The 20141-nt window shown below is 50.3% G+C and overlaps 1 protein-coding gene and 1 long non-coding RNA gene across 5 annotated transcripts in view; one reads left to right on the forward strand and one right to left on the reverse strand.

Moving 5' to 3' along the window:
* KIAA1671 (KIAA1671 ortholog) overlaps positions 1–20141 on the forward strand; it is a 247480-nt gene that overhangs the window by 143499 nt on the left and 83840 nt on the right. The gene's annotated exons all lie outside the window — the stretch shown is intronic.
* On the reverse strand, positions 8537–19204 carry LOC115835997. Its single transcript, XR_004030978.1, has 5 exons — positions 19065–19204; positions 18635–18871; positions 17405–17444; positions 16438–16555; positions 8537–9008 (listed from the first exon to the last, which is right to left on the reverse strand). It is a non-coding gene; the product is annotated as an uncharacterized LOC115835997 (long non-coding RNA).

Genomic DNA, 20141 nt, shown 5'->3' on the forward strand with positions numbered 1-20141 from the left:
CTCCCAGGACTTTTCACTTTGGGTTAAAGAAGGGAGGGAGGACAGAGAGATATGTGGGGCCACCCTGAGGACTGTGCAGGTGTCCACATCCAAACACGAAGGCTGCTCCCAACTTAAAGCATCGCTCTTGTTTTTGAAGAATGGAAACCATCAACTCAGACCTTCTTGAGGGAGGAGTTGTTCTGTCAAAGCTCCAAACAGGGCATTTTCTGTTGCCTTCTTGAGACTTGGGATGAATGATGGTTAAATGGGAGCAGGGCTGCCCAGTTTAAATGCAGGTGTGGGTCATTTGCCCGGAGCTTGGAGCCCTCCAGAGGGACCGGCTTGTTGTGCTGTGGGTGGCACATGCAGATCCCCAGGGCGGCTTTGTGGAGTGAATGAATCGGGGGGTGGAGACCTGAAGGGCCCTTATAGATCATCATGGCAACCCCTCCTTGTTGGCTGAGAGGACACAGGCCCAGGCAGCACGTGGGTCTATCCAAGGCCCCTCAGCAGGTGGGAGACGAGCAGGCCCCGGGGTGGGAAGTAAAAGGTGAGAGTGAGAATGCCCCTCAAGAGAACTTGAAGAAGGAGCAGAATGGGACCAGCGAGTTCATTTTAGTGAAGGCTGACGCAGCATAACCCCCGGGCCTTCCTCCCGCGGCCTCTCCAGGCCTCCTTTTCTTTCTGAAAGGTCTTAGGGAGGTAGGATTAAAGCTCCGGACAGCATCGTAAGAAAATATGTCATGTGCCTTGAGAAAGGTGATTGTGAAAATGAACACTTAAGAAGAGGTGTCACTATCACCGTCTGAGCCCGGCCCCAGGAGGTGCACATCGCATTCTCAGAACTTTGTGTTTTCATGAGCACAGCCTGTGTCCTGGGTGGATCTGGGAGCATCAGGAAGCCAGCCCTTCCTCCCTCTCTCTCCCTCCTCCCTCCCTCTGATTCTCGCTGAGCATGGTTCTTTGCTATGTCCACTTGTTTGTTCCCCAGCTCTTTATTGAGTGTTTTAAGGAGTGGGGATACTGTAGTCAACAAAACGGACGGATATGAGTGTGCTGAGTCTCAGGTGGTGTTTCTTGAGACATGAGGAAGGCTCCCTCCAGAGTGTATGTACAAAAGTTCACCAGCCTGCAGACCAGACAAGCCCAGGTCCAGGCCTCATGCAGTCATTTCTTAGCTAAGTGACCTTGAGCACAACACCGAACATCTCTGAACCTCAGTTTCCGCCTCTGTAAAATGGCAGAGGTACCATCCAGTTCACTCTGTGATTCTGGAGATTCTATGGGGAAAGGTAGGTGTGGTTCTTATGAAAGATGGGGTACCATGTGGTCCAGTCTCTGCACAGAATCACATTCCAGCATCTGGGAGCAAAAAACAATAAAAATTACAAATGCTATGCATCTCTAAAAGAACATCAAGAGGCCGGGCGCAGTGGCTCACGCCTATAATCCCAGCACTTTGGGAGGCTGAGGAGGGCGGATCACAAGGTCAGGAGATCAAGACCATCCTGGCTAACATGGTGAAACCCCATGTCTACTAAAAATATAAAACATTTTTATATTTTTTATATTTTTGGCATGGTGGCGGGTACCTGTAGTGGCAGCTACTCAGGAGGCTGAGGCAGGAGAATGACGTGAACCCGGGAGGTGGAGCTTGCAGTGAACCGAGATCGCGCCACTGCACTCCAGCCTGGACGACAGTGCAAGACCACGTCTCAAAAAAAAAAAAAAAAAATCAAGAAACATGTAAATGATAAGCTGTAGGAATACTGATGACTGCTAAGCCCCCCAGACTCATCCCCTTACGCCCAATCTTGTGCAACCTCATCTTTGCTGCTTTTCTTGGTTCTGTTTCCTGATCCTTTCTGACTTAGCATGACCTCACCGTTCTGGTTAGCCTTCAGCTTTCTCTTCTCTTGTCTCTGGTCCTGTTCTTCTGTAGCCAAGACAAAAAATTTCTTTGAGGGTGCAGCACCCAATGGAGGAAGCCTAGGTTTTCTGCTGGGCCTGCCAGCAATAGCACTGTCCCTGGGATCAGACGGAGAGGGAGGATTTGGATCTGCAGAGCCAGATGTGTTCCCTGCCTGCCGCAGATGGTAGTTGGGGAGCTAAGCTGGGAGTTCTTCCTGTCCTCTCTGTGATGAGTCGGGGAGAAAAAGCCTAGAGCTCCCGAGGAATTCTGTTGTGTGTCCCCGGCCTTGTCAGATAAGGAGAGACCATCTGCGGGGTACACGGCGAACCTGACGCTCGACACACCAACTCTAGCATCTGAGAACTCCTAAAAGGGCTTGTGGCTGTTTGGCACAGCCCACACAGGGCCTTGAGGCTCCTCCGCCCTACTGGGGTCGGGGTGGCAGTGGCAATTACAGCCTCTTGTCCACAGGCCATCTCCGAGGGCTGCCTCTCTGTGCCTGTTCACCAGAGTAGCTGAGGAGCCTGGTCTCACTCGTCCTCAGCTACGTTAGAATGGATGGAGGTGGTCTTAGCAGTCACTCAAGACACACAAGGTCTTGTGGGGCCCCTGGCTTCTCAGGCTTCCATCTTCCCTCCCTGTTGCCTCTCCGCCGGTCTTTGGGTGTTTCCCATTTGTCTAAGACATTCCCATCCCATGTCCTTCACCCTCAAAGTTCTGCCTATTGCAAGAACCAACAGCATTATTATTTTTTAACAGTTCTGAAAAACCTTAATTGACATACAATAAACTACATATTTCAAGTGTAAAATCTGATGAGTTTTGATGTATGTGTATTCCCGTGGAACCGTCACGGCAGTGAAAATAATGAGCACGTTCCCCACTCCCTGAGGCCTGCTCCTGCCTCTTCGGAACCCACCGCTCCTTCCATCCTGTCCTCAAGCAACCATGATCTGCTTTCTGCCACTGTGGATTAGTCTGTGTGTTGTAGACGTGCACGTGAATGGAGCCGTGCACTCTGCAGTTTTCTTCGTTGGTGTCTCTCACTTAGCATAATTATTTTGAGATGTGTCCACATTGAGGCACATATCAATAACTCGTTCCCTTTATCGGAACACTTTTCCATTGCGTGGATGTGCCAGTGCATTCATCCCTTCTCTTGTTGACCAGCATTTGAGTTGATTCCAGTTTAGAGCTATTATGAATGAAGCTGCTATGAACATTCCCGTACAAGTCTTTGTATGGACAAATGCTCTCGTTTCTCTTGGGTAAATACATACAAGTGAGATGGCCTTATCATATGGTAGGTGTATGATAAACTTGTTAAGAAACTGCCAAACTCTGTCAAAGTATTTGTAGCATTTTGCACTCCCATGCTCAGGGTATGAGAGGCCCAGTTGCTCCATATCCTCACCACTGTCATTTGGTACAATGGTGTTTCATCAGTGGAGATGCTGAAAGTAACAAAGACCCCCATAAAAATGGGTCTGACAATAAGGACGTGTATTACCTCGCACAGTTCACCAGCTGGTATTAGTATGGGGTTCGGTAAACTATGGCCTGTGAACCAAGAATGAGTTTTGCACTTTCAAAAGGTTGTAGGCTGGGTGCGGTGGCTCACGCCTGTAATCCCAGCACTTTGGGAGGCTGAGGCAGGCGGATCACGAGGTCAGGAGATGGAGACCAACCTGGCTAACATAGTGAAACCCCATCTCTACTAAAAATGCAAAAAATTAGCCAGGTGTGGTGGCGGGCACCTGTAGTCCCAGCTACTTGGGAGGCTGAGGCAGGAGAATGGCGTGAACCCGGGAGGTGGAGCTTGCAGTGAGCTGAGATCGCACCACTGCACTCCAGCCTGGGCAACAGTGCAAGACTCTGTCAAAAAAAAAAAAAAGTTGTAGAATAAACCAAAAACCACTAAAAACACAAAGAAGGTATGACAGAGACTGCATATGACTTGCAACACCTGAAATATTTACTATATGGCCCTTAACAGGAAGTTTTCCAAGTCCTGGATGCATAGATCCACCCAGGTTCTTCCCATCTTCCTACACTTTTTCTCGGCATCTTATTCCCTCATGGTCCCCAAATGGCTGCCACAGTTCCAGCCATCCTCAGGAGCCCGGACAACATCCCACCAAGGAAGAGGTGCATCACGAGGAAGACTTCTCCCTGTAGTCCACCCAGCTGACTTGCCCCCAGGTCCCCTTGGCCAGGATTTGGTAGGCAGAGGGTTGTGAAAATTGACACTTACAAAATAGCAAAGAGAACACTGTGATGGGAGAAGCCCAGGAGTTGAGGAGCACAGAGAAGGCACTTTACTTGGAGGAGAGAGCAGCAGAGAAGGCTTCCTGGAGGTAGTGACATCAGCACAAAGTAGAAATTGGCCAGAGAAGGGGACAGGGAAGAGAAGGCAAATAGTACTTCTTCCATCCCCTCCCCTCCCTTCCTCTCTCTCCCTTTTCCTTCCCTTCTTTACTTCATTCATTTATCCATTCAACAAAGACTTACCGAATGCCTCTAGTGTGCCAGGGACAGGGGGCAATAGCAGAGACTAAGGCATAGAAGATTTCTGTTCTTATAAGCCTTCCTTAGGGGGACAGTAATAAATAAACAATTAGGGAAATACCAAATAATTGTAATTATTAAAGTGTAAGTGAAAGGGTGCTGTGATAGGGTCTGGAGAGTAACCTTAGAGCTGTGACTCAGAAGCAAGAAGCATCAAGGCTGCGTAGGATCTGCAGGCAGCTCTGGGTTGGAAACAACTGGGTGGAGGGGGCGGGGGGGGTTTGCTTTGATTGCCCTGATGCCGAGGGCTCTGGAAGAGATTAAATCCAGGCTAGCCCAAGGTCTAGGACTCTCAGTCTGTGGAATGTGCATTGTACCCAAAAGATGGGCTGCCATGGGGACCTGTGGAGTGACACCCCTTTGTCAAGATGCCAGGGCTGCCTGGCCACCCCATTCCCTGCCCTCTCCACCCACCCCAGCATGGCTCCTGGAACAGCGTGGGTGGTGCGAAAGAGAGGCTCTCTGCGTGCAGAGAAGCAAGGCATGTGAGAACAGACCTCCAGCCGGGTCAGGAGAAAGCACTCCTGTTTGGAGGCGTGCTCTGCAAGTGGAGACCATTCCTCACAGCAGCCATGAGATGAGAGGGGTGGGGGCTGCCCAGCTGAGTGATGGAAATGATGGAGGTAGGGCGTGATACCACTGTTGCCTTGCCCAGAGAGCCAAAGCTGCTGAGCACAGGCCTCCATGTCAGACTTTGCCACTAAGCCGCTGCATAACCTCCAGCCTTCACTCTCTGCCTCAATTTTCTCCTCTGTACAATGGGGATGCTTGTTTTGTTCCCATGAGTTGGTCAGAGCATATAATGTTATCATCACTGGTAAGAAGGGTACCATTTTTCTCCCCTTTTAAAGGCAGAGAAAGTGAGGCTCAGAGAAGGTAAGCTACTTGCCCAGGATCACACAGCAAGGAGATGGAGGGCCAGGCAGTCAGACTTTGGAGCCCTGCCCTAAACCGTGCTTGTGAGGATGACATGAGATGATGTGGGGCCTGGCACACACAATATGTCCCATCAGCTCTTAGGAAATATGTACCCTATTGGAGCAGCCTTTGGATGAGTGTCGATTTAGCCTGGGGAAGGGGGGCATTTCTCTTTATAAGTTTGTTTTTCAAAATGTGGGGGTTTTTTGTTTTGTTTTGTTTTGTTTTTTAGACAGTCTCGCTCAGTCACCCAGGCTGGAGTGCAGTGGCGCAATCTTGGCTCACTGCAACCTCTGCCTCCCGGGTTCAAGCAATTCTCCTGCCTCCGCCTCGAGTAGCTGGGATTACAGGTGTGCGCCACCATACCTGGCTAATTTTTGTATTTTTAGTAGAGACGGGGTTTCATCATGTTGGTCAGGCTGGTCTCGAACTCCTGACCTCATGATCCACCTGCTTCGGCCTCCCGAAGTACTTGTATTACAGGTGTGAGCCGCCGCACCCGGCCAAATGTGGGTACTTAAGCCACACTTGTTCCAATGGTGGATTCCAGTGGGGCAGTCCCCATTGGAATATCCGTGCCTGTTGCTGGGGGCCTCCTGTGTGCTCTTGGCTTGCACTGATACCTGGGAGGTAGGTGTCATGATTTCTATCTGCAAAAGGAGGCAGCTGAGGCAGGAGAAGGCTGTGCAAGGGCCCCAGGCCATACAGTATTTGTAACTGGGTCTGGTGGCCTTGTAGAGGAAGGCCGAGGATTTTGAGTTGATCTTTCCCGTGGTCTTCCTGGGGAACCCCGTTGGGGAATCACGTCCCAGAGAGGAGGGGAGCATTGCCTGGGGCCCCACAGTGGTGTGGGGCAGAGCCTTGCTCTTCCTCTCCATTCAGCCTGGGCAGGAGGCATGGAAGATGCCTTCTGAGGCCCCCCCAGACTTGCTGGTCACTAGAGCTGTCGATGTGGTTGAGTTTTTGTCAGAACTGAGTACGGGAGGGGGTCCCCAAAGCCATGTTGGTGAACCTTGTGTTTTTCACCATCAGGCTTCAGTTGGGGTTCACACCCAATCTTAAGTGTGAGTGGGAGAAAGCCAAATGGAGTGGAAGGAGGAACACAGGGCAAGGTCTTCCCTCCTGTGACCACATCTTCTGTACCCTATAATCCAGCTGACACAAATGGGGGTATTCACAGGGGCAGGGTAGCCCAGTGGTTAAGGGCACAGGCTTTCAGTTCCACCCAGCCGTGGGTTGTGTCACAGCTCTGCACATAGCAGATGCATGACTTGGACTAGTGATGTCATTGTCCAGAGCCTCTGTTGTCCCATCTGTACAATGGAGATTATAGCCTTCCTGGGTTATACCTGTCAACGAGGCAGTAGGGCGCACAGTAAGCCCTTGGTGAATGACAGCTACTGTGAGTTGAGACTATGCTTACTACAAACCCCAAGTAAAACAGTCGCACAGGCTAGGGATTGGGTCTCTGGCTTCCCTGCTGTAGTACCTGGTTCATAGTAGACACTCAAGAAAGTGCCTGTTGAAGTCAGAAGGACAGGAGGGAGGAAGCAAGGAAAGAAGGCCAGAAAGGCCTTTTCATTTTTTCAATCTTTTATGATACTCATGGAGACCTTTATAATCTCGGAGTGTTGCTTAGGGGGCAGTTCAGCCAAGTAAAGCAAACTCACTGGTCAGAAATACATTTCTTAGGGGAGGTCACGTGTTTCTCATCCCATTTCTCATTTGTTGTTTCCCAAGAACATCTTGCTTTGTTTTGCTAACTGAGCCAACAATATGGAACTTCAGCCACAGCGGTGGAAAGAAACGTGTTTGTTGTCCAGCCCCAGGCAGTGTGGCCAATGATACCAGCAGAGCTCCCCTCCTCCTTCCCAGGGGCTGATTGCCCCCAGAACCACTGGGTGGCCCAGTGAGATAAGTCAGGCAGGGGAATTAGGTGGGGTCCTGCCGCCTGCCTTTTTCCATTTTAGAGAAGGCCAGGGTTTGCAGCCTTATGATGAGGCCTGGCTCTTGGAAGAGGAGCTGTAATTACAGACTGGCTTTGCCATGCCAGGCAGGGCCACATGGCAGACTCTCCACAGCGTGGAAAACGCTGCTTTCTACTTGAGCTGAGGGTGGGGCCTGATAAAGAAAGGTGATGAGTTTCTGTCTGTTTCTAGAAAGATTTCCTTGCCAGATGATTTTTTATTTATTTATTTATTTATTTATTTATTTATTTATTTATTTATTGCTCATCCCAAGGTTAGTTAAAGACATCTTAGGTCACTAAAATGACTGTTTGAAGAAGAATGTGATAAATTAACACAAGGAAATAATCTTGGGCTTGGTTTATAAATAATCTGGGATCGACTCGTAAAATCAAGTCATTTCTATTTTTTTTTCTTTTATCTGAATTCCTTTCCCTGTTGCCTTGGAAACAAGTCTCCCAAGAAGGATGTTTGGAGTCCTGTGACTTGGGTTCAAGCCTCAGTGATTCCTTCATTTCACACGGTGGGTGCGATGAGAGTCCCTCGAGGATGTTGAGTATCAAGGCTGGACAGGACACGTCCCTGCCGCCCACAGGCTCGGGACCCAGAGGGGAAGACTGATGGGTAAACCAAATTATGGCCAGGTAAACTGTGTGATTCGGTGGGGGTTACATAGGCAGGGTGGGACACCAGAGGTGCCCCCTGCCCCTATGGATATAAGGAAACAGGGGAGGTGTCTCAGAGGCGGGAGTATCTAAGCTGAGCTGTGGTGGACTAGATGCTGACCAGGTGAGGAAGGGGTGGAAAGGTGTCCTAGCCAGAGGGAACAGCATATGCAAAAGGCTGAACCAGAGATGGCATGGCACATTCCAGGATTAACATCTGTCCAGTTTGTCCAGGGTAGAAAGAAGCTGGGGAAACAGGTAATATGTGAGGTTGCAGACAAGTTCAGATCATGCACAATTTCTAGGAGATATCAGAGAGGGCGCCTGCTACAGCTGGACTGTGAGGCCTTAGGGCAGCCCTCGGTCTGGGCCTGTTTCTTTAGTTTAGTGGGAAGGTTGGCCTAGGTTGGTCCCTGCTGGTGTCCTGGTTCTGACTGTCTAGGGTTCTGTGATTCATTTGAACAGTGAGATGATAGGAATTATAATAGAAAAACGATCATCCCTTGTGGTCACCATTTATTATTTTTTTGTTGTTGTTTTGAGACAGTCTTGTTCTGTCACCCAGGCTGGAGTGCAGTGGTGCAATCTCTCCGCTCACTGCAACCTCCACCTCCTGGGTTCAAGAGATGCTCCTGCCTCAGGCTCCTGAGTAGCTGGGACTACAGGTGCACACCACCATGCCTGGCTAATTTTTGTATTTTTAGTAGAGATGGGGTTTCACCATGTTGGTCAGGCTGGTATTGAACTCCTGGCCTCAAGTGATCCACCTGCCTCAGCCTCCCAAAGTGCTGGGATTACAGGTGTGAGCCACCATGCCTGGCCTTATTGATGTTAACTATGTGCCAGGGGCACAAATTATCTCAGTTGTTTTTTTGTCGCAACCTTTTGAAGGGGGTGGGCCTCATACAAGATGAGAAAACCATGACTCAGGCGATGCAGGCCTTACACGGAAGCCCTGTGCCATCCGCTGCCTTCTGACTGACGGTGTTGCTGCATCTGAAAGAGAGAAAAAAGTAGGCTGAAGCTGAGTTCATGAGCCAGCCCTTCCCACACGTAGTCCTGGGAATTTGTCTCCAGGCCAGTCAACAAGAGAGGGAAACTAATGCAATTGGCAACTGGGCAAGCCCTTCTGAAGGCTTTTCCTGACCCTCACAAGAGGCCTGGGGAACAACCTAGATAAGTGTAGAGAAATGAGGTGGTGAAAGGCTTTGGGATCAGACAGGTCTGGGTTAAAGTCCCAGAGCCCTCTTGCCAGCTCAGTGACCTTGGGCAAGTCCCCCACCCCACCCTTTTATTATTTTTTTGAGACGGCATCTCGCTCTGTCACTCAGGCTGGAGTGCAGTGGCGCGATCTCAGCTCACTGCAACCTCTGCCTCCCAGGTTCAAGCGATTCTCCCACCTCAGTCTCCCGGGTAGCTGGGATTACAGGCACTCATCACCGTGCCCGGCTAATTTTTTGTATTTTTTTTTGAGACGGAGTCTTGCTCTGTCGCCCAGACTGGAGGGCAGTGGTGCAATCTTGGCTCACTGCAAGCTCCACCTCCTGGGTTCATGCTATTCTTCTGCCTCAGCCTCCTGAGTAGCTGGGACTACAGGCGCCCGCCACCACGTCCAGCAAATTTTTTGTATTTTTAGTAGAGACGAGGTTTCACCGTGTTAGCCAGGATGGTCTCTATCTCCTGACCTCGTGATCTGCCCGCCTCAGCCTCCCAAAGTGTTGGGATTACAGGTGTGAGCCACCGCGCCTGGCCTTTTTTTGTATTTTTAGTAGAGACGGGGTTTCACTGTGTTAGCCAGAATGGTCTCAAATGCCTGACCTTGTGATCCGCCCGTCCCGGTCTCCCAAAGTGCTGGGATTACGGGCGTGAGCCACCACACCCAGCTCAGGACAAGTCCTTATGGCTTTTTAAACCTCACTGTCCTCTGCAAAATGGGGAACATCACTAATAGGACTCATGCTCAAGTGTTGTTTTGAGGGTTAAATGAGGTGAGATGTGCAAGTAAACATTTCCTGGGTACACAGTAAATCCTCCATTAGTGGTTATTATTTTCACTGTACCACCTTCTTTTTTGTTTGTTTTGTTTTGAGATGGAATCTTGCTCTGTTGCCCAGGCTGGAGTGCAGTGGCACGATCTTGGCTCACTGCAACCTCTGCCTCCCGGGTTCAAGCAATTCTCCTGCCTCAGCCTCCTGAATAGCTGGGATTATAGGAACCTGCCACCACACCCAGCTAATTTTTGTATTTTTAGTAGAGATGGGGTTTTGTCATGTTGGCCAGGCTGGTCTCGAACTCCTGACCTCAGGTGATCCACCCGCCTCAGACTCCCAAAGTGCTGGGATTACAGGTGTGAGCCACCGCTCCTGGCCCCACCTTCTTTATTAACATAATATTAGTGTACCTCTTAGTCTAGGATGCACGGTCTTGGAATGTCCAATCTTTTAGGAAGCAGGATGTGAAGAGGGTCGTATAAGTGGGACCTCCTGCAGGAGATCTGGAAAAAGCTGAAGGTTGTCTTGGAGGTGGGAGAGGAGGGGAAGGCAGCTGTAGGCAGGGATGCCACATGTCCAGAACTCCGAGGGCAAGACTGAACGTGCCCCCACTTCCTGGCCTTTGCACATGGTGTTCTCGCTTTCAGCCCTCTTGGAATACTCCTATTTATCCTTCAAAACCCCACCCAGATACCCTTCTTTTAATTGTAAGTCTTTAATGAGTGATCATTTCCCTGTGACCTTCTTTCCTCAACCTTTGAATTTCTTGGTTGGGGTTCACCCTCCCTATTATGTTCCCATAGCATGTTATTCACTTGTTCATCAGAACCCTTGGCAATTGTTCATTTTTTTTTTTCCTATTTCTTTCTTCCACCAGACCAGGGATTCTTGAAATTATACATGTTTGTATTCGATTTTGGGGAGAAAATGGGATAGCCTCAGATTTGAGTTGGCCTTCCACCCTTAATGGCTAAGAATCAGATAGATACACTGAGCTCTTCAGAGACTATAGGTCCCCTCAAGCCCAACGCTGAGCTTGCAGAAAGTAACTGTCCAGGGAATGTTTGTTGAATGAATGAATGACCGACATATTCTGACTTCTTCTTTCTCTTTCTTTCTTTCCTTCCTTCCTTTTTTTTTTTTTTTTTTGAGACTGAGTCTCGCTCTGTTGCCCAGGCTGGAATGCAATGGCACGTTCTCAGCTCATTGCAACCTCCACCTCCCGGGTTCAAGCAGTTCTGCCTCAGCCTCCCAAATAGCTAGGATTCCAGGTGGCCACCACCACTCCCAGCTAATTTTTACATTTTTAGTAGATACGGAGTTTTACCATGTTGGCCATGCTGGTCTCGAACTCCTGACCTCAGGGAATATACCCGCCTCAGCCTCCCAAAGTGTTGGGATTACGGGCATGAGCCACCGCGCCTGGCCCATTTTCTGATTTCTGAAATAAAACGTGCTTGTCTAGAAATGGCGATCTCTGTGTCTCGCCTCACATTGTCAAAGAAATTCCCATTTACCTCCTGGATCTCAGCAGCTTCTCCAGCATTTTTTGGATTAATTATGTAAGAAAAAGATGGTTTTCTTTCTTTTTTGATGCCCAAAACATCCCAAGAGTTTCCTGGAGAGAACAGAAGACTTTGCAGAAAAAGTCCTCTGGGGGGAAAATGCTTGTGCTGCCCCAGTTTTCAGGAAGCGAAGCTTTTTATAGTCACACTTGCAGACCGCTCTGTACCTAAAGGAAGCCAGGAGGGAACAAGCAGGCATCTGGCTTTATAGCTCACTTCTGCACCCCTCTCCCCTTTCTGGAAGGAGGCAGAACTGGATGATTCCACCTGCCATTTGGTCTCTGCTTTTCTGGGCACTTGTCTCCATCCAGACTGATTTGGTGAGGGCCAGGATATATAGCTTGTCACAGGTATGAAGTGGGGGGAGGTGCCAAACTCCACCACTTAATAGCTGTGTGACCTTGGGTTGGTCATTTCACTTCTCTCTGCCACAGTTTTTCCATCTGTAAAATGCGAGTGATGACCATATTAATAGTATCAGCCTCCTTTCATTGTTGGGAGGAGCTGATGGTGTAATACAGTGATGCAATGTAATGCCTGGCACATAGTAAGTGCTCAGTTAGCAGTGGTGATGGTGGTGATGGTGGTGGTGGTGGTCTTTGGTCAGGTTCTCTAGAAGCAGAGACTGACATGAGGATTCTGGTGCAGCGATTCATTGAGGGAAAGCTCTCAAGTGAAACCCATAAGGAAGAAAGGGCAACAACTGGGGCAGGGGACAAAGCTAACTACAGATGTGGTTTCAGCTGAGCCTCAGCCCAGTCCCATGGGGACCCCTACAGTGTGAATTGCATCACTGAGTTGGTGGTGCCTTGAGGCAAGGAGACCTGAGTGTTGTGTTCTGTATTGGTCAGTCATTGGCTGTGGGCATCTGGACATAGACTTCAGTAAGGGCAGTTCTCCAAAGTAGGGTAGAGCTCTGAGCCTTTTGTAACCAGCATTCACAGCAGCTGAAGGGTGTGGGTGCACCTTCTAGAAAAGGGGATCTTAGTCAGGGGAGGTACCAGCTGCATCGACGAAAATGATGAGTTTGATGACTTAATCTCTGAAAACCAGAGAAGTCAAGTAACTTGTTCACCATCACACAGCTAATAAGAGCTATAGCTGGGTCTCCAAACCCTTAATCATGATGCCATACTTATTTAGCAAGGATGGGGTGGGTCTAGAATAAGGCAAGTGAGGTGCTCACATAGGGCACAAAATTGGGGGACATCAAGAAAAGTCACTGATCACTATAAATAATATTTCAATTGTGTTTTTAAAAAATTAAAATTAATGCAAAAATTTATGATGAGAAGGGAATCAGAACTATAAATAAAAACAGTATTAGTATTACTTATTTTTTTCCTTTTGCCTCTGGTGCCAGCATGGCTTGCACTGCACTGAGCAAGTCCCTTTTTGAACAATTAGGTTCTTACACCTTTTCATCATTATCTATGTGACTGTGATGAAAATTCTTATAGCAAAATGTTTGTATATTATTATTGTTATTTCCAAAGGAATTCCTGTGTGTGAAACTGGATCACTAACTATAGGGTCAAAAGTTGGACACAGTGCCCCCCCACCCCAACCTTTTATTATGAAAATGTTCAAACATTTAGAAAAATTATATAGGAAAACACCCATCAGCTAGATTCCATAAAATTTTCTATGTGGCTGGGTGCAGTGGCTCACACCTGTGATCCCAGCACTTTGGGAGGCAGACAGGGGCAGATCACGAGGTCAGGAGATCGAGACCATCCTGGCTAAAATGGTGAACCCCCGCCCCATGACCAGGTGTCTCACAGGAAACTTAAAAATACAAAAAAATTAGCTGGGCGTGGTGGCGGGCGCTTGTAGTCCCAGCTATTCGGGAGACTGAGGCAGGAGAATGGCCTGAACCCAGGAGGTGGAGCTTGCAGCAAGCCGAGATCGCACCACTGCACTCCAGCCTGGGCAACAGAGTGAGACTCCGTCTCAAAAAAAAAAAATTGCTATGTGTGCTTTATAAAAATGTAGCCATCCATCCATGGCACTTTTTTATTTTTATTTTTTGAGACGGGGTCTTACTCTGTTGCCCGGGCTGGAGTGCAGTGGTGTGATCACAGCTCACTGCAGCCTTAACTTCCCAGGCTGAAGCAATCCTTCTACCTTAGTCTCCAAAGTACTGGGACTACAGGGTTCAAACAATCCTCCCACCTTGGGTTCCCAAAGAGCTGGGATTACAGGTGTGAGCCATAGCACCCAGCACTCCATTGTTTTGTGTATGTGCATTTCAAAATAAATTATTGGCCGGGCATGGTGGCTCATTGCCTATAATCCCAGCACTTTGGGAGGCCGAGGCGGGCGGATCACTGGTCAGGAGTTCAAGACCAGCCTGGGCAACATGGTGAAACCCTGTCTCTACTAAAAATACAAAAATTAGCCAGGTGTGGTGGTGCGCGCCTGTAATCTCAGCTATTCGGGAGGCTGAAGCAGGAGAATCGTTTGAACCCAGTGGGAAGAGGTTGCAGTGAGCTGAGATCACGCCATTGCACTCCAGCCTAGGCGACAGAGCAAGACTTTGTCTCAAAAAAAAATTATACATATCAGTACATTTCAGCTGTACATTTCAATATGTGTGTCATTAACTGGCAAGCCATTATTATTATTATTATTATTTTTTTTTTTTTTTTTTTTGAGACAGAGTCTTGGTGTCGCCCAGGCTGGAGTGCAGTGGCGCGATCTCGGCTCACTGCAGGCTCCGCCTCCCGGGTTCACGCCATTCTCCTGCCTCAGCCTCTCGCGTAGCTGGGACTACAGGTGCCCGCCACCTCGCCTGGCTAATTTTTTGTATTTTTAGTAGAGATGGGGTTTCACTGTGTTAGGCAGGATGACCTCGATCTCCTGACCTCGTGATCCACCTGCCTCGGCCTCCCAAAGTGCTGGGATTACAGGCGTGAGCCACCGCGCCTGGCCGCCATTATTTTTTAAGACTTTTGATTTAGGGTGTTAAATTTCTTCCAGGAAATATATACCAGTTTTCATATCCATCTGCTGTGGGTATATGTGTTTGTTTCACCACAACCTTGACAACATTGGGTATGATCATTTTAAAGGTGTTTTACTTTCTACTTTGATTTAACATTTTTCCTCCTGAGGACCCCAGTGGATTTCCCACCCTGATGTCCAGACGGTCTGTTAAAAAGCTGTGTGCCATTCTAGCTCTCTAGGTATTTCTGGTGTGACTTTCCTGGGGCCAAGGGGGAGGACTCAGCTCTTTCTCAGGTCTGTTCCTGTTTCCACCCTGGACATCCCAGGCCTGCGTGATGAGGGAGCAGGCCATGAAGAGGACTTCCTGGTGTAGGAGCTCACTATGGGCAATCTGTGTGGGGAAAATGGGCGAACTTTGGAGGCCCACTTTGGATGCCAGAAGTCCTGGGACCTAGGAGGCTGCATGTGGTGGAGGGTGGAGCCAGGCACTCATGGAAGTGCGACCTAGCCCTGTGTATGTTTCCTGTGTATGTTTCCTCACCTGCATGGTGGAGTAATGCTTCTGGATATATCAACGTAAGGTATATAGGCTGCTGCAAGAGCCCCCCACCCCATCTTTGCCTTCAACCTTCAGTTTTCTCATGGACCAGGTACCTACTTGCCTCTGGGCACTTGTATCTGTGTGATTTCTATGGGCCAGGAATTTGGGAGCAGTGTGGCTGAGTGACTGTGACTTGGAATTTCTTATGAGGTTGTACTCAAGATATTGGCCAGGTCTATGGTCAGCTAAGGGTTTGACTAGAGATGGAGCATCTGCTTCCATAGTGGCTCACTGACATGGCCAGCAAGTGGTGCTAGCTGTTTGCTGGGGGCCTCAGATTCTCTCCATGTGGGTTTCTGTGTGTGACTGCTCGAGCATCCTCACAACATTGCGGCTGGCTTTCCCCAGCATGACCTCAGAGAACAAGGTAGAAACCATGATGCCTTTAATGACCAAGCTTTAGAAGTCCTACACTATCACTTCTTCTTCTTCTTTTTTTTTTTTTTTAAGACAGAGTCTAACTGTGTCACCCAGGCTGGAGCGCAGTGGCGTGATCTCAGCTCACTGCAACCTCTGCCTCCCGGGTTCAAGCGATTCTCTTGCCTCAGCCTCCCAAGTAGCTGGTATTACAGGTGCCTGCCACTGCCTGGCTAATTTTTGTAGTTTTAGTAGAGACGGGGTTTCACCATGTTGTCCAGGCTGGTCTTGAACTCCTGACCTTGTGATCCACCCGCCTTGGCCTCCCAAAGTGCTGGGATTACAGACGTGAGCCACCGCGCCCGGCCCATCACTTCTTTACTCAGACGTGAGCCACCGCGCCCGGCCCATCACTTCTTCTTTACTCTGCCAACCACACGGACCAACCTTGATTCGTTGTGGGAGGGGACCACAACAGGGTATGAATAAAAGGGGGCAAGGATTATTGATGGTCATCTTGGAGGACACCTATCAGGCATAACCTTGGTACGTGATTTCACCTCTGTGGATCTCAGTCTCCTCTGTCAAATGGGTTCATGCAAAAAAATTCATTAGTTGATTCCTGTGAATGCTTAGAATGGTGTTGGACATTGAGTTACCTCTTAATAAATATTAGCCACCACTGTCATCCCCTGCTGGGCTGTGAGCCCTCTGCTCTGAATCTCTATGCAGTGCCTGGCTCAGAGTAGGCACCCTCTGAATCTTTATTAAATGAATGAATGAATGAAAGAATGAATGAGGCTGGATGTGGTGGCTTATGCTTGTAATCCCAGTACTTTGGGAGGCTGAGGCAGGTGGATCGCTTGAGTCTAGGAGTTCGAGACCAGCCTGGACAACATGGTGAAACCCTGTCTCTACAAAAATTACACACAAAAAAATTAGCTGGGCGTGGTGGCACATACCTGTAGTCCCAGCTACTCGGGAGGCTGAGGTGGGAGGATCGCTTGAGCCTGGGAGGCCAAGGCTGTAGTGAGCTGTGATCATGCCACTGCAGTCCAGCCTGGGCAACAGAGTGAGATCCTGTATCCAAAAAAAAAAGAAGAAGAAGAAAGAGAGAGAGGGAGAGAAAGAGAATGAATAGCTGTAAGGACTGGGAATACATAGAAAAGAAAGAGATCTGTTGGCCACATTGCCAGGGAGTCCTTTGTGATAAGCTTTCTCAAGTGAGGCCCTTTGACCAGTGTCTAGAAAACAAATATTTGTTGAAAACTGAAGTGAGATGGTGGTGGAAAGGACATAGGATGCATTCTGAGCGACCTGGGTTTCAATTGTGTACTTGGTGTCCAAACAATAAATATTTACAGAGCCCTGACTCTGGGCTAGGTACCATGTTCGACCTGGGAAAACCTGGGGTGGGAGCAGCTCTGGTGCATGCCTGGTGACATCCTTGCTGTGTGACCTTGGGCAAGTGAATCTATGTCTCTGAATCTGCATTTCCTTGTCTGTAAAAGTAGTGGGGTTGGGGGGACATGGATCCCTGCTAGAAGGAGAAACCTCCTTTAACAGGTGTGCCTGACCTCCAGGATCCAGCTGCTGCCCACCCCCTTCTAACAACCCCTGACATGTTTGGGATCTCCAGGCAGAGGACAGAAAACCTGCATGGGTCAGATGAGTGGGGCCTGGCCGAGGGCAGTGGGTGTTAGGGTCTAGTCGTACCCCCAACCCCTAGTACTCCAGCCCTGTAAGGGTTAAAACCCAGGGAGCTCATGTGACCTAGTGTAAACCATGAATCATTTCCATTGCTCCCAGTGCTGAGCCTGCTGCCCAGGACAGGGCAGATGCTGTGCCCCGGGTTGCCATGGCAACTCCGCCTGTACTGAAATACAGCCCGCCCCAGTCCTTCCTGGGGGACCTCAGAGGCTGTGTCACCTGGATCTGTGTTGCCTTCCAGAGATGGAGAGAGAGACAGCTGAAAAGGAGAGAGAGAGGAGAGAAGCTTAGAGACAAGCAAGTGGAAGTTGAGACACAGGGAGAGGGAGGAGAGCGAGGCTGAGAAATCAACAGAGAAACAGACCACGAGAGGGAGACAGACTGATAGCCGACCGGAGGTCCCAAGACGCTGCCCGTAACCTTAGAGGCAGAAGCCGTTTCCCAGCAGTGCTAACCTTCCCGGGGCTGCCAGATCTCCGACATACACGCACACACACACACGTGCACACACATGCACACACGTGCAGCCGCATTTCCTGGCGCGCTTGCGGTGAGGGCACAGGGGTGGGTAGGCTGGCAGGCACGTGAAGTTGCCATCAGCCCCGAGGGACCGTGAGCGAGTTGGGACTTGGGGGAGAAAAAAATGGGGGCGGACGTCAGCTCCCTGGGCGGCCGCCGCCACCGCCTCCGCCTCCCCGAGGCCCCTCCTGCATTCCTGGGCAGCGAAGCCCCTCGCTAAGACGGGGGCTGATGTCATCCCGGGCTGCTCAGCCAGGGGACCCGGGGGGCCCTGGTGGCTGCCTCCGGAAGTGAGCTAGCCGCCTGCCGGCCGACAGGTTTGGAATCTCCAGCCAGAGGACAGAAAACCTGCATGGGTCAGGTGAGCGGGGTCTGGCCGAGGGCAGCCGGGCAGGGGGCAGCAGGGTGCGGCAGCTTGCCCACCGGAACCTTCCAGGGTGCACCTCAGGGGGGCTGCCTACCTGAAGGGAAGTGAGGACGAGGGTGCCCAAGGCCGCCCCCTCCACCCCCACCCCCCACCCCCAACCCCCGCCTTTCGGGGACCGTCACGCCCTGGAGTGAGTGCAGCCGGCTTGTTCCTCAAAGCTCCTTGTCTCGGCCGATCAGCTGGGTGAGCCCTGGAACTGGAACCTGGACTGCCCAGTGTGTTGACTTTACAACTCCGCTGGGGTGGACTCCCAGCCTGGCACTTAGCTGCCTCTTAATTCTGAGCGGCACCCGTGGATGCAGCCGGCTGCTGTCTCAGGGATGTTTACTTACCCTTGGTTTGCCTGAAGAAAGCTGCTGTTTTTAAATTTTTTTCCTCCAAGCAAGCCCAGAACTTCCATGAGCAAAAGAGTCCGAAGAGGGGAGAGGACACTGGCGTTTTAATTGCTCTCTCCCTCCCTAACCTCCTTCTTCCCTCTCCTCCTGGCTGGCCCCATGGATTACCTGGGAGATAAACTCACGGTGGCTCAGACCCACATGACCCAGTGGATGGGCACCGTGAGGAGGTCCTTCCAGGAAGCCCTTAATTTGGTGACCACCACGGTGGGTCACGAACGGACCAGTGCAGAGTCGGCCAGCCGGACCCCCTTCAAGCGTACTTCCTCCTTCCGACACCTGGCTTCCCGGAGTCGGGAATCCTTCCGCCGCTTCTCTGCTCGCAGCCAACAGAGATTTTCTTCACTGAGGAAAAGGCATACAGATTCGGAACCGCCAGATATTGTAAGCTTATTATGTTTTAAAAAATATTAAAACAACACTGAAAGCTCCTCCCCTCCAGTCCTCCCAGGGAGAGGGTCGCAGACATCAAACCGGGGAAGTTACTTCTTCCAGAATAGTTGTCAGTCAAAGCCCAGGCACTTCCTGTCCCCTGTACCTGGGAAAGGCACGTAGCAATAATTCCTCTCTCTCCTCAAGTCAGTCAGGAAATTTTTGCTGGAGTCGACGTCGGTGTGGACAGGGCCAGCACATGAGTTGGGCTGAATTTCCCAGTTGATTTATGTTTAAGTGTGAACACCCTAGCCGCCGACACGAAACCTCATCCTTCTCCCTATTTTTGGGGTGGATTAGTGGCACCTGCCTCATCTCCTCTCACCCTCCTAGGAAGCACAAGTGGCCATGTCATGTGCACGCTGAGTTGTAGCTTTTGTCGTTCCACCAAGCTTTCATTGGATTGCTAAGGAAAGGGTCTTAGGAGACCGAGGTGGTGGGCGAGTTTGCCCGCTGGCCGTGAACCTGGGGTTTGTTGTGAGTGGGCCAGGGAGGGAGGCCTTGATTTCTTACTCAGGCAGGCTCGGGAGGGCTTGGATTGGGACAGCAGGGTGGAATGACAGCTAATGATTAAAGCCTTGGCCTGTGTCCTGCTAGGGGACAGTGCAGAAACAATTGTAAGGTCCTTATGATGATTTGGAGAGGTGGGACTGGGCCCAGAGCGAAAGGGCCTACCGTGGGGGAAGCACAGTGAGCGAGTGGCAGAGCCAGGTCCGGAACCCCAGGCTCTGACCTCCCCATTCACAGCTCTTTCCAGTCCAGCTCCCGGCAGATGTTCTCCCCAGACCCTCCCAATTACTTCAGGGCTACCCACGTCACTGACCAGGCCTGAGCCTAAAGAGAAGGCCTGCCATTTTCACATAGGAGACTTCTGCCACCTGACTGTGTTGGCCCAGTTTGTGGGAGCACTTGAGGACAGGCGAAGGGCTAAGCCAGCCCCTTTTACTGGGTTCCTAGCCAGGAGTGCTATGGTCATTAAGGGACCCAACATTTAGGGAGGAGCCCTGAGCTGGCCCTCCCTACACTCGAGGTGGCAGGGCTCACAGCTGCCCTGCCAGGTGCAGGGGCTCAGTATCCCCTCTGCTGGCCCAGAGGTGTGGTGACTCACCCCAGGTCAGGCAGCAGCCGGAGCAGGCAGGTGCAAATGCAAGGCAGGAGCCGAGCACTTGGGCATGACATATGT

This window comes from Nomascus leucogenys, chromosome 7b (assembly GCF_006542625.1).
Source record: "Nomascus leucogenys isolate Asia chromosome 7b, Asia_NLE_v1, whole genome shotgun sequence".
NCBI lineage: Eukaryota > Metazoa > Chordata > Mammalia > Primates > Hylobatidae > Nomascus > Nomascus leucogenys.